The sequence below is a fragment of the Puntigrus tetrazona genome, chromosome 11, assembly GCF_018831695.1.
Source record: "Puntigrus tetrazona isolate hp1 chromosome 11, ASM1883169v1, whole genome shotgun sequence".
NCBI lineage: Eukaryota > Metazoa > Chordata > Actinopteri > Cypriniformes > Cyprinidae > Puntigrus > Puntigrus tetrazona.
In genome coordinates, this window is record NC_056709.1 from 2,942,330 (window position 1) to 2,953,378 (window position 11,049).

Genomic DNA, 11,049 nt, shown 5'->3' on the forward strand with positions numbered 1-11,049 from the left:
ACCACGCCCCAACCAACACGACCTTGGCGTTATTAGAGCCTCAACCGGCCTGTCTTTGGCAGCGCTTCTCTGCCCACTTGATGCTTGCCGGGGATCCTGGGTGACAAAACAGCTTCAAAGTAAGCCCTTCTAAGGGCTCGCCCAAGATTTGAACCCGGGACCTCTCGCACCCAAAGCGAGAATCATACCTCCGCTATTGGCAATTCCAGCAAGAGGGCTCAAGAGACATTGCAGTTTAATGCTGATGGGAACATCTACAACAAAGAACGTGAGGCTGAAGGCTACACTGCAGCTCCGGGCACAGTTCATTCTGTTTTCATAAAGTCCAAGGTCTGTAATGCTTCCTCCTCAAGATAACGCTCACACTTGTTTCAGTTGAGTCTGCAAGTTTCAATTTTTGGGAACACTCGCCTCTCACGCAACCAGCCAATTGCTGAGATTTAAACTCGTGACAGCCAGATTCAGATCCCTGATTGCTAACCTTACAACGTGGAACCAAGCGACCCTCAGTAGGGTGCCTGCACTTTTTGGCAAGGTAGAAATGGTTGGAAACCTGCAAGCTTCAGAACTGTGCCCAAACCATACACCAAGGAATCCACTGTCAAATCCAAGATCAAACTAGAGACCTTCAGCTCTTCAGCCTAATCTATGCTATGGCCAGAGCGGCTCTTTATAAGGAGACCTGAAAGCAGGAGTCAAAATAGAAAGACCAGACATTGACAGAAAACAAGCACTGTCACGCAATTGAGTCAAAGCAGACTGCTGCTTCTCATGGAGCTGCTGGCGGCCTGTCCGGGATTTGAACCCGGACCTCTCGCACCAAGCGAGAATCATACCCCTAGACCAACGAGCCTACACGCACCGCTTGCAGCAGAGAGAAGGCGAAGAACAACTACTTCAACGACAGAACGTAAGGACCTTGAGCTAACATGGAGGAAACAAAACGCCTTGAGACAGTGTCAAAACCAAATAAATGAAAGATGGCCTCCCAGTGGATTGAAATTTGGGGCTGGACCTAACTGGCTGCACGAGGTGAGAGATGCAAAGGTAGCTTTACGTAATACACAAAAATCACCATGCTCACATTAACTGAGAAACAAGACCAAGAAGAGCCTTAAAACTAAAGCACAACTTTTTGTTACTTCACCAACTATATGGTGGCCAGTACAAAGGAGGCAGCAAAGAGGAGATATGGAACGATCGGTGGACACTGCGCTGCCCTGACCAGGGGCCTTCTGCAAGAACTCCCGCTTGGCACCTCCCGAGCAGAGAGAAAGGAAAAGAACATCTACAGCAACGACCAAAGAAGGCACTTTTTGTCATGATAGTAGTTAAACACAAGCAATTAAACACAAATAGTTCTCTGGCAAGAAGACATCCGCCAACCGCCGAAACCCGGATCGAACCAGGGACCTTTAGATCTTCAGTCTAACGCCTCCCAACTGAGCTATTTCTGCCACGCCGCGGGAAGGTCTTTGATCAGGGCGGGATTTCCATCACTTTATCAGAAGATCAGAGCTGAATTCTGTGAGCACCAAAAACGGCTGGCCCGCACGGGGTCGGGCCACGACCTTGGCGCTATTAGCACCACGCCTAACCAACTGAGCTAACCGGCCTGTCTTTGGCAGCTTCTCTGCCCACTTGATGCTTGCCGGGATCCTGGGTGACAAAACAGCTTCGGAAAGTAAGCCCTTCTAAGGGCTCGTCCAAGATTTGAACTCGGGACCTCTCGCACTCCAAAGCGAGAATCATACCTCCGCTATTGGCAATTGCAGCAAGAGGGCTCAAGAGACATTGCAGTTTAATGCTGATGGGAACATCTACAACAAAGAACGTGAGGCTGAAGGCTACACTGCAGCTCCGTACAGTTCATTCTGTTTTCATAAAGTCCAAGGTCTGTAATGCTTCCTCCTCAAGATAACGCTCACACTTGTTTCAGTTGAGTTCAAAAGTTTCAGTTTTTTGGGAACACTCGCCTCACGCAACCAGCCAATTGCTGAGATTTAAACTCGCATAGCCAGATTCAGATCCCTGATTGCTAACCTTACAACGTGGAACCAAGCGACCTCAGTAGGGTGCCTGCACTTTTTTGGCAAGGTAGAAATGGTTGGAAACCTGCAAGCTTCAGAACTGTGCCCAAACCATACACCAAGGAATCCACTGCCGAAATCCAAGATCAAACTAGAGACCTTCAGCTCTTCAGCCTAACTATGCTATGGCCAGAGCGGCTCTTTATAAGGAGACCTGAAAGCAGGAGTCAAAATAGAAAGACCAGACATTGACAGAAAACAAGCACTGTCACGCAATTGAGTCAAAGCAGACTGCTGCTTCTCATGGAGCTGCTGGCGGGCTCGCCCGGGATTTGAACCCGGACCTCTCGCACCCGGCGAGAATCATACCCCTAGACCAACGAGCCTACACGCACCGCTTGCCAGCAGAGAGAAAGGCGTAAGAACAACTACTTCAACGACAGAACGGCGACCTTGAGCTAACATGGGAGGAAACAAAACGCCTTGAGACAGTGTCAAAACCAAATAAATGAAAGATGGCCTCCCAGTGGATTGAAATTTGGGGCTGGACCTAACTGGCTGCACGAGGTGAGAGATGCAAAGGTAGCTTACGTAACACAAAAATCACCATGCTCACATTAACTGAGAAACAAGACCAAGAAGAGCCTTAAAACTAAAGCACAACTTTTTGTTACTTCACCAACTATATGGTGGCCAGTACAAAGGAGGCAGCAAAGAGGAGATATGGAACGATCGGGTGGACACTGCGCTGCTCTGACCAGGGGCCTTCTGCAAGAACCCCGCTTGGCACCTCCCGAGCAGAGAGAAAGGAAAAGAACATCTACAGCAACGACCAAAGAAGGCACTTTTTTGTCATGATAGTAGTTAAACACAAGCAATTAAACACAAATAGTTCTCTGGCAAGAAGACATCCGCCAACTGCCGTAAACCCGGATCGAACCAGGACCTTTAGATCTTCAGTCTAACGCTCTCCCAACTGAGCTATTTCGCCACGCCGTCGAAGGTCTTTGATCAGGCGGATTTCCATCACTTTATCAGAAGATCAGAGCTGAACTCTGTGAGCACCAAAACGGCTGGCCTGCACGGGGTCGAACCCGCGACCTTTGGCGTTATTAGCACCACGCCTAAATCCAACTGAGCTAACCGCCTGTCTTTGGCAGCTTCTCTGCCCACTTGATGCTTGCCGGGATCCTGGGTGACAAAACAGCTTCGGAAAGTAAGCCCTTCTAAGGGCTCGTCCGGGATTTGAACCCGACCTCTCGCACCCAAAGCGAGAATCATACCTCCGCTATTGGCAATTGCAGCAAGAGGGCTCAAGAGACATTGCAGTTTAATGCTGATGGGAACATCTACAACAAAGAACGTGAGGCTGAAGGCTACACTGCAGCTCCGGTACAGTTCATTCTGTTTTCATAAAGTCCAAGGTCTGTAATGCTTCCTCCTCAAGATAACGCTCACACTTGTTTCAGTTGAGTTCAAAAGTTTCAGTTTTTGGGGAACACTCGCCCCTCACGCAACCAGTCAATTGCTGAGATTTAAACTCGTACAGCCAGATTCAGATCCCTGATTGCTAACCTTTACAACGTGGAACCAAGCGACCTCAGTAGGGTGCCTGCACTTTTTTGGCAAGGTAGAAATGGTTGGAAACCTGCAAGCTTCAGAACTGTGCCCAAACCATACACCAAGGAATCCACTGCCGAAATCCAAGATCAAACTAGAGACCTTCAGCTCTTCAGCCTAATCTATGCTATGGCCAGAGCGGCTCTTTATAAGGAGACCTGAAAGCAGGAGTCAAAATAGAAAGACCAGACATTGACAGAAAACAAGCACTGTCACGCAATTGAGTCAAAGCAGACTGCTGCTTTCTCATGGAGCTGCTGGCGGCTCGTCCGGGATTTGAACCCGGGACCTCTCGCACCCGGCGAGAATCATACCCCTAGACCAACGAGCCTACACGCACCGCTTGCCAGCAGAGAGAAGGCGTAAGAACAACTACTTCAACGACAGAACGAAGGACCTTGAGCTAACATGGGAGGAAACAAAACGCCTTGAGACAGTGTCAAAACCAAATAAATGAAAGATGGCCTCCCAGTGGATTGAAATTTGGGGCTGGACCTAACTGGCTGCACGAGGTGAGAGATGCAAAGGTAGCTTACGTAACACAAAAATCACCATGCTCACATTAACTGAGAAACAAGACCAAGAAGAGCCTTAAAACTAAAGCACAACTTTTTGTTACTTCACCAACTATATGGTGGCCAGTACAAAGGAGGCAGCAAAGAGGAGATATGGAACGATCGGTGGACACTGCGCTGCCCTGACCAGGGGGGGGTCTTCTGCAAGAACCCCGCTTGGCACCTCCCGAAAGCAGAGAGAAAGGAAAAGAACATCTACAGCAACGACCAAAGAAGGCACTTTTTGTCATGATAGTAGTTAAACACAAGCAATTAAACACAAATAGTTCTCTGGCAAGAAGACATCCGCCAACTGCCGAAACCCGGATCGAACCAGGGACCTTTAGATCTTCAGTCTAACGCCTCCCAACTGAGCTATTTCGCCACGCCGTGGAAGGTCTTTGATCAGGGGGATTTCCATCACTTTATCAGAAGATCAGAGCTGAACTCTGTGAGCACCAAAACGGCTGGCCCGCACGGGGTCGAACTCGCGACCTTGGCGCATTAGCACCACGCCTAACCAACTGAGCTAACCGCCTGTCTTTGGCAGCTTCTCTGCCCACTTGATGCTTGCCGGGATCCTGGGTGACAAAACAGCTTCAAAGTAAGCCCTTCTAAGGGCTCGTCCAAGATTTGAACCCGACCCTCTCGCACTCCAAAGCGAGAATCATACCTCCGTTATTGGCAATTCCAGCAAGAGGGCTCAAGAGACATTGCAGTTTAATGCTGATGGGAACATCTACAACAAAGAACGTGAGGCTGAAGGCTACACTGCAGCCCGGTACAGTTCATTCTGTTTTCATAAAGTCCAAGGTCTGTAATGCTTCCTCCTCAAGATAACGCCACACTTGTTTCAGTTGAGTTCAAAAGTTTCAGTTTTTGGGGAACACTCGCCTCACGCAACCAGTCAATTGCTGAGATTTAAACTCGCACAGCCAGATTCAGATCCCTGATTGCTAACCTTTACAACGTGGAACCAAGCGACCTTCAGTAGGGTGCCTGCACTTTTTTGGCAAGGTAGAAATGGTTGGAAACCTGCAAGCTTCAGAACTGTGCCCAAACCATACACCAAGGAATCCACTGCCGAAATCCAAGATCAAACTAGAGACCTTCAGCTCTTCAGCCTAACTATGCTATGGCCAGAGCGGCTTTTATAAGGAGACCTGAAAGCAGGAGTCAAAATAGAAAGACCAGACATTGACAGAAAACAAGCACTGTCACGCAATTGAGTCAAAGCAGACTGCTGCTTCTCATGGAGCTGCTGGCGGCCTGTCCGGGATTTGAACTCGGGACCTCTCGCACCCGGCGCGAGAATCATACCCCTAGACCAACGAGCCTACACGCACCGCTTGCCAGCAGAGAGAAGGCGTAAGAACAACTACTTCAACGACAGAACGAAGGACCTTGAGCTAACATGGGAGGAAACAAAACGCCTTGAGACAGTGTCAAAACCAAATAAATGAAAGATGGCCTCCCAGTGGATTGAAATTTGGGGCTGGACCTAACTGGCTGCACGAGGTGAGAGATGCAAAGGTAGCTTACGAATACAAAAATCACCATGCTCACATTAACTGAGAAACAAGACCAAGAAGAGCCTTAAAACTAAAGCACAACTTTTTGTTACTTCACCAACTATATGGTGGCCAGTACAAAGGAGGCAGCAAAGAGGAGATATGGAACGATCGGTGGACACTGCGCTGTTCCTGACCAGGGGTCTTCTGCAAGAACCCCGCTTGGCACCTCCCGAGCAGAGAGAAAGGAAAAGAACATCTACAGCAACGACCAAAGAAGGCACTTTTTGTCATGATAGTAGTTAAACACAAGCAATTAAACACAAATAGTTCTCTGGCAAGAAGACATCCGCCAACTGCCGAAACCCGGATCGAACCAGGGACCTTTAGATCTTCAGTCTAACGCCTCCCAACTGAGCTATTTCGCCACGCCGCAGAAGGTCTTTGATCAGGGGATTTCCATCACTTTATCAGAAGATCAGAGCTGAACTCTGTGAGCACCAAAAACGGCTGGCCCGCACGGGGTCGAACCCGCGACCTTGGCGTTATTAGCACCACGCCTAACCAACTGAGCTAACCGGCCTGTCTTTGGCAGCTTCTCTGCCCACTTGATGCTTGCCGGGATCCTGGGTGACAAAACAGCTTCGAAAGTAAGCCCTTCTAAGGGCTCGTCCGGGATTTGAACCCGGGACCTCTCGCACCCAAAGCGAGAATCATACCTCCGTTATTGGCAATTCCAGCAAGAGGGCTCAAGAGACATTGCAGTTTAATGCTGATGGGAACATCTACAACAAAGAACGTGAGGCTGAAGGCTACACTGCAGCTCCGGTACAGTTCATTCTGTTTTCATAAAGTCCAAGGTCTGTAATGCTTCCCTCCTCAAGATAACGCTCACACTTGTTTCAGTTGAGTTCAAAAGTTTCAATTTTTTGGGGAACACTCGCCCCTCACGCAACCAGCCAATTGCTGAGATTTAAACTCGTACAGCTAGATTCAGATCCCTGATTGCTAACCTTTACAACGTGGAACCAAGCGACCTCAGTAGGGTGCCTGCACTTTTTTTTGGCAAGGTAGAAATGGTTGGAAACCTGCAAGCTTCAGAACTGTGCCCAAACCATACACCAAGGAATCCACTGCCGAAATCCAAGATCAAACTAGAGACCTTCAGCTCTTCAGCCTAACTATGCTATGGCCAGAGCGGCTCTTTATAAGGAGACCTGAAAGCAGGAGTCAAAATAGAAAGACCAGACATTGACAGAAAACAAGCACTGTCACGCAATTGAGTCAAAGCAGACTGCTGCTTCTCATGGAGCTGCTGGCGGGCTCGTCCGGGATTTGAACCCGGGACCTCTCGCACCCGAAGCGAGAATCATACCCCTAGACCAACGAGCCTACACGCACCGCTTGCCAGCAGAGAGAAGGCGTAAGAACAACTACTTCAACGACAGAACGAAGGACCTTGAGCTAACATGGGAGGAAACAAAACGCCTTGAGACAGTGTCAAAACCAAATAAATGAAAGATGGCCTCCCAGTGGATTGAAATTTGGGGCTGGACCTAACTGGCTGCACGAGGTGAGAGATGCAAAGGTAGCTTACGTAACACAAAAATCACCATGCTCACATTAACTGAGAAACAAGACCAAGAAGAGCCTTAAAACTAAAGCACAACTTTTTGTTACTTCACCAACTATATGGTGGCCAGTACAAAGGAGGCAGCAAAGAGGAGATATGGAACGATCGGTGGACACTGCGCTGCCCTGACCAGGGGTCTTCTGCAAGAACCCCCGTTTGGCACCTCCCGAGCAGAGAGAAAGGAAAAGAACATCTACAGCAACGACCAAAGAAGGCACTTTTTGTCATGATAGTAGTTAAACACAAGCAATTAAACACAAATAGTTCTCTGGCAAGAAGACATCCGCCAACTGCCGAAACCCGGATCGAACCAGGACCTTTAGATCTTCAGTCTAACGCTCTCCCAACTGAGCTATTTCGCCACGCTGTGGAAGGTCTTTGATCAGGGGATTTCCATCACTTTATCAGAAGATCAGAGCTGAACTCTGTGAGCACCAAAAACGGCTGGCCCGCACGGGGTCGAACCCGCGACCTTGGCGTTATTAGCACCACGCCTAACCAACTGAGCTAACCGCCTGTCTTTGGCAGCTTCTCTGCCCACTTGATGCTTGCCGGGATCCTGGGTGACAAAACAGCTTCAAAGTAAGCCCTTCTAAGGGCCTGTCCGGGATTTGAACCCGGGACCTCTCGCACCCAAAGCGAGAATCATACCTCCGTTATTGGCAATTCCAGCAAGAGGGCTCAAGAGACATTGCAGTTTAATGCTGATGGGAACATCTACAACAAAGAACGTGAGGCTGAAGGCTACACTGCAGCCCGGTACAGTTCATTCTGTTTTCATAAAGTCCAAGGTCTGTAATGCTTCCTCCTCAAGATAACGCTCACACTTGTTTCAGTTGAGTTCAAAAGTTTCAATTTTTTGGGGAACACTCGCCTCACGCAACCAGCCAATTGCTGAGATTTAAACTCGTACAGCCAGATTCAGATCCCTGATTGCTAACCTTACAACGTGGAACCAAGCGACCTCAGTAGGGTGCCTGCACTTTTTTTGGCAAGGTAGAAATGGTTGGAAACCTGCAAGCTTCAGAACTGTGCCCAAACCATACACCAAGGAATCCACTGCCGAAATCCAAGATCAAACTAGAGACCTTCAGCTCTTCAGCCTAATCCATGCTATGGCCAGAGCGGCTCTTTTATAAGGAGACCTGAAAGCAGGAGTCAAAATAGAAAGACCAGACATTGACAGAAAACAAGCACTGTCACGCAATTGAGTCAAAGCAGACTGCTGCTTCTCATGGAGCTGCTGGCGGGCTCGCCCGGGATTTGAACCCGGACCTCTCGCACCCGGCGAGAATCATACCCCTAGACCAACGAGCCTACACGCACCGCTTGCCAGCAGAGAGAAGGCGTAAGAACAACTACTTCAACGACAGAACGAAGGACCTTGAGCTAACATGGGAGGAAACAAAACGCCTTGAGACAGTGTCAAAACCAAATAAATGAAAGATGGCCTCCCAGTGGATTGAAATTTGGGGCTGGACCTAACTGGCTGCACGAGGTGAGAGATGCAAAGGTAGCTTACGTAACACAAAAATCACCATGCTCACATTAACTGAGAAACAAGACCAAGAAGAGCCTTAAAACTAAAGCACAACTTTTGTTACTTCACCAACTATATGGTGGCCAGTACAAAGGAGGCAGCAAAGAGGAGATATGGAACGATCGGGTGGACACTGCGCTGCCTGACCAGGGGTCTTCTGCAAGAACCCCGCTTGGCACCTCCCGAGCAGAGAGAAAGGAAAAGAACATCTACAGCAACGACCAAAGAAGGCACTTTTTTTGTCATGATAGTAGTTAAACACAAGCAATTAAACACAAATAGTTCTCTGGCAAGAAGACATCCGCCAACTGCCGAAACCCGGATCGAACCAGGACCTTTAGATCTTCAGTCTAACGCTCTCCCAACTGAGCTATTTCGCCACGCCGTGAAGGTCTTTGATCAGGGGGATTTCCATCACTTTATCAGAAGATCAGAGCTGAACTCTGTGAGCACCAAAACGGCTGGCCCGCACGGGGTCGAACCCGCACCTTGGCGTTATTAGCACCACGCCTAACCAACTGAGCTAACCGCCTGTCTTTGGCAGCTTCTCTGCCCACTTGATGCTTGCCGGGATCCTGGGTGACAAAACAGCTTCAAAGTAAGCCCTTCTAAGGGCTCGCCCGGGATTTGAACTCGGGACCTCTCGCACCCAAAGCGAGAATCATACCTCCGTTATTGGCAATTCCAGCAAGAGGGCTCAAGAGACATTGCAGTTTAATGCTGATGGGAACATCTACAACAAAGAACGTGAGGCTGAAGGCTACACTGCAGCTCCGGTACAGTTCATTCTGTTTTCATAAAGTCCAAGGTCTGTAATGCTTCCTCCTCAAGATAACGCCACACTTGTTTCAGTTGAGTTCAAAAGTTTCAGTTTTTGGGGAACACTCGCCCCTCACGCAACCAGTCAATTGCTGAGATTTAAACTCGTGACAGCCAGATTCAGATCCCTGATTGCTAACCTTTACAACGTGGAACCAAGCGACTCAGTAGGGTGCCTGCACTTTTTTTGGCAAGGTAGAAATGGTTGGAAACCTGCAAGCTTCAGAACTGTGCCCAAACCATACACCAAGGAATCCACTGCCGAAATCCAAGATCAAACTAGAGACCTTCAGCTCTTCAGCCTAATCTATGCTATGGCCAGAGCGGCTCTTTATAAGGAGACCTGAAAGCAGGAGTCAAAATAGAAAGACCAGACATTGACAGAAAACAAGCACTGTCACGCAATTGAGTCAAAGCAGACTGCTGCTTCTCATGGAGCTGCTGGCGGCTCGTCCGGGATTTGAACCCGACCTCTCTCGCACCGGGCGAGAATCATACCCCTAGACCAACGAGCCTACACGCACCGCTTGCCAGCAGAGAGAAGGCGTAAGAACAACTACTTCAACGACAGAACGAAGGACCTTGAGCTAACATGGAGGAAACAAAACGCCTTGAGACAGTGTCAAAACCAAATAAATGAAAGATGGCCTCCCAGTGGATTGAAATTTGGGGCTGGACCTAACTGGCTGCACGAGGTGAGAGATGCAAAGGTAGCTTACGTAACACAAAAATCACCATGCTCACATTAACTGAGAAACAAGACCAAGAAGAGCCTTAAAACTAAAGCACAACTTTTTGTTACTTCACCAACTATATGGTGGCCAGTACAAAGGAGGCAGCAAAGAGGAGATATGGAACGATCGGTGGACACTGCGCTGCCCTGACCAGGGGTCTTCTGCAAGAACCCCGCTTGGCACCTCCCGAGCAGAGAGAAAGGAAAAGAACATCTACAGCAACGACCAAAGAAGGCACTTTTTGTCATAGTTAAACACAAGCAATTAAACACAAATAGTTCTCTGGCAAGAAGACATCCGCCAACTGCCGAAACCCGGATCGAACCAGGGACCTTTAGATCTTCAGTCTAACGCTCTCCCAACTGAGCTATTTCGCCACGCCGTGAAGGTCTTTGATCAGGGGGGATTTCCATCACTTTATCAGAAGATCAGAGCTGAACTCTGTGAGCACCAAAAACGGCTGGCCTGCACGGGGGTCGAACCCGCGACCTTGGCGCTATTAGCACCACGCCTAACCAACTGAGCTAACCGCCTGTCTTTGGCAGCTTCTCTGCCCACTTGATGCTTGCCGGGATCCTGGGTGACAAAACAGCTTCAAAGTAAGCCCT

General features: G+C 48.9%; 5 non-coding genes across 5 annotated transcripts; all 5 read right to left on the reverse strand.

Annotated features, from left to right (window-relative positions):
- Nucleotides 1–3,911: 3,911 nt before the first annotated feature.
- On the reverse strand, nucleotides 3,912–3,981 carry trnap-ggg. The gene has a single exon. It is a non-coding gene; the product is annotated as a tRNA-Pro (tRNA).
- A 3,054-nt stretch (nucleotides 3,982–7,035) lies between these two features.
- On the reverse strand, nucleotides 7,036–7,107 carry trnap-cgg. Its single transcript has one exon. It is a non-coding gene; the product is annotated as a tRNA-Pro (tRNA).
- Nucleotides 7,108–7,639: 532 nt separating this feature from the next.
- trnaf-gaa lies at nucleotides 7,640–7,710 on the reverse strand. The gene has a single exon. It is a non-coding gene; the product is annotated as a tRNA-Phe (tRNA).
- Nucleotides 7,711–9,197: 1,487 nt separating this feature from the next.
- trnaf-gaa lies at nucleotides 9,198–9,268 on the reverse strand. The gene has a single exon. It is a non-coding gene; the product is annotated as a tRNA-Phe (tRNA).
- A 1,478-nt stretch (nucleotides 9,269–10,746) lies between these two features.
- On the reverse strand, nucleotides 10,747–10,818 carry trnaf-gaa. The gene has a single exon. It is a non-coding gene; the product is annotated as a tRNA-Phe (tRNA).
- Between the last annotated feature and the right edge of the window lie 231 nt (nucleotides 10,819–11,049).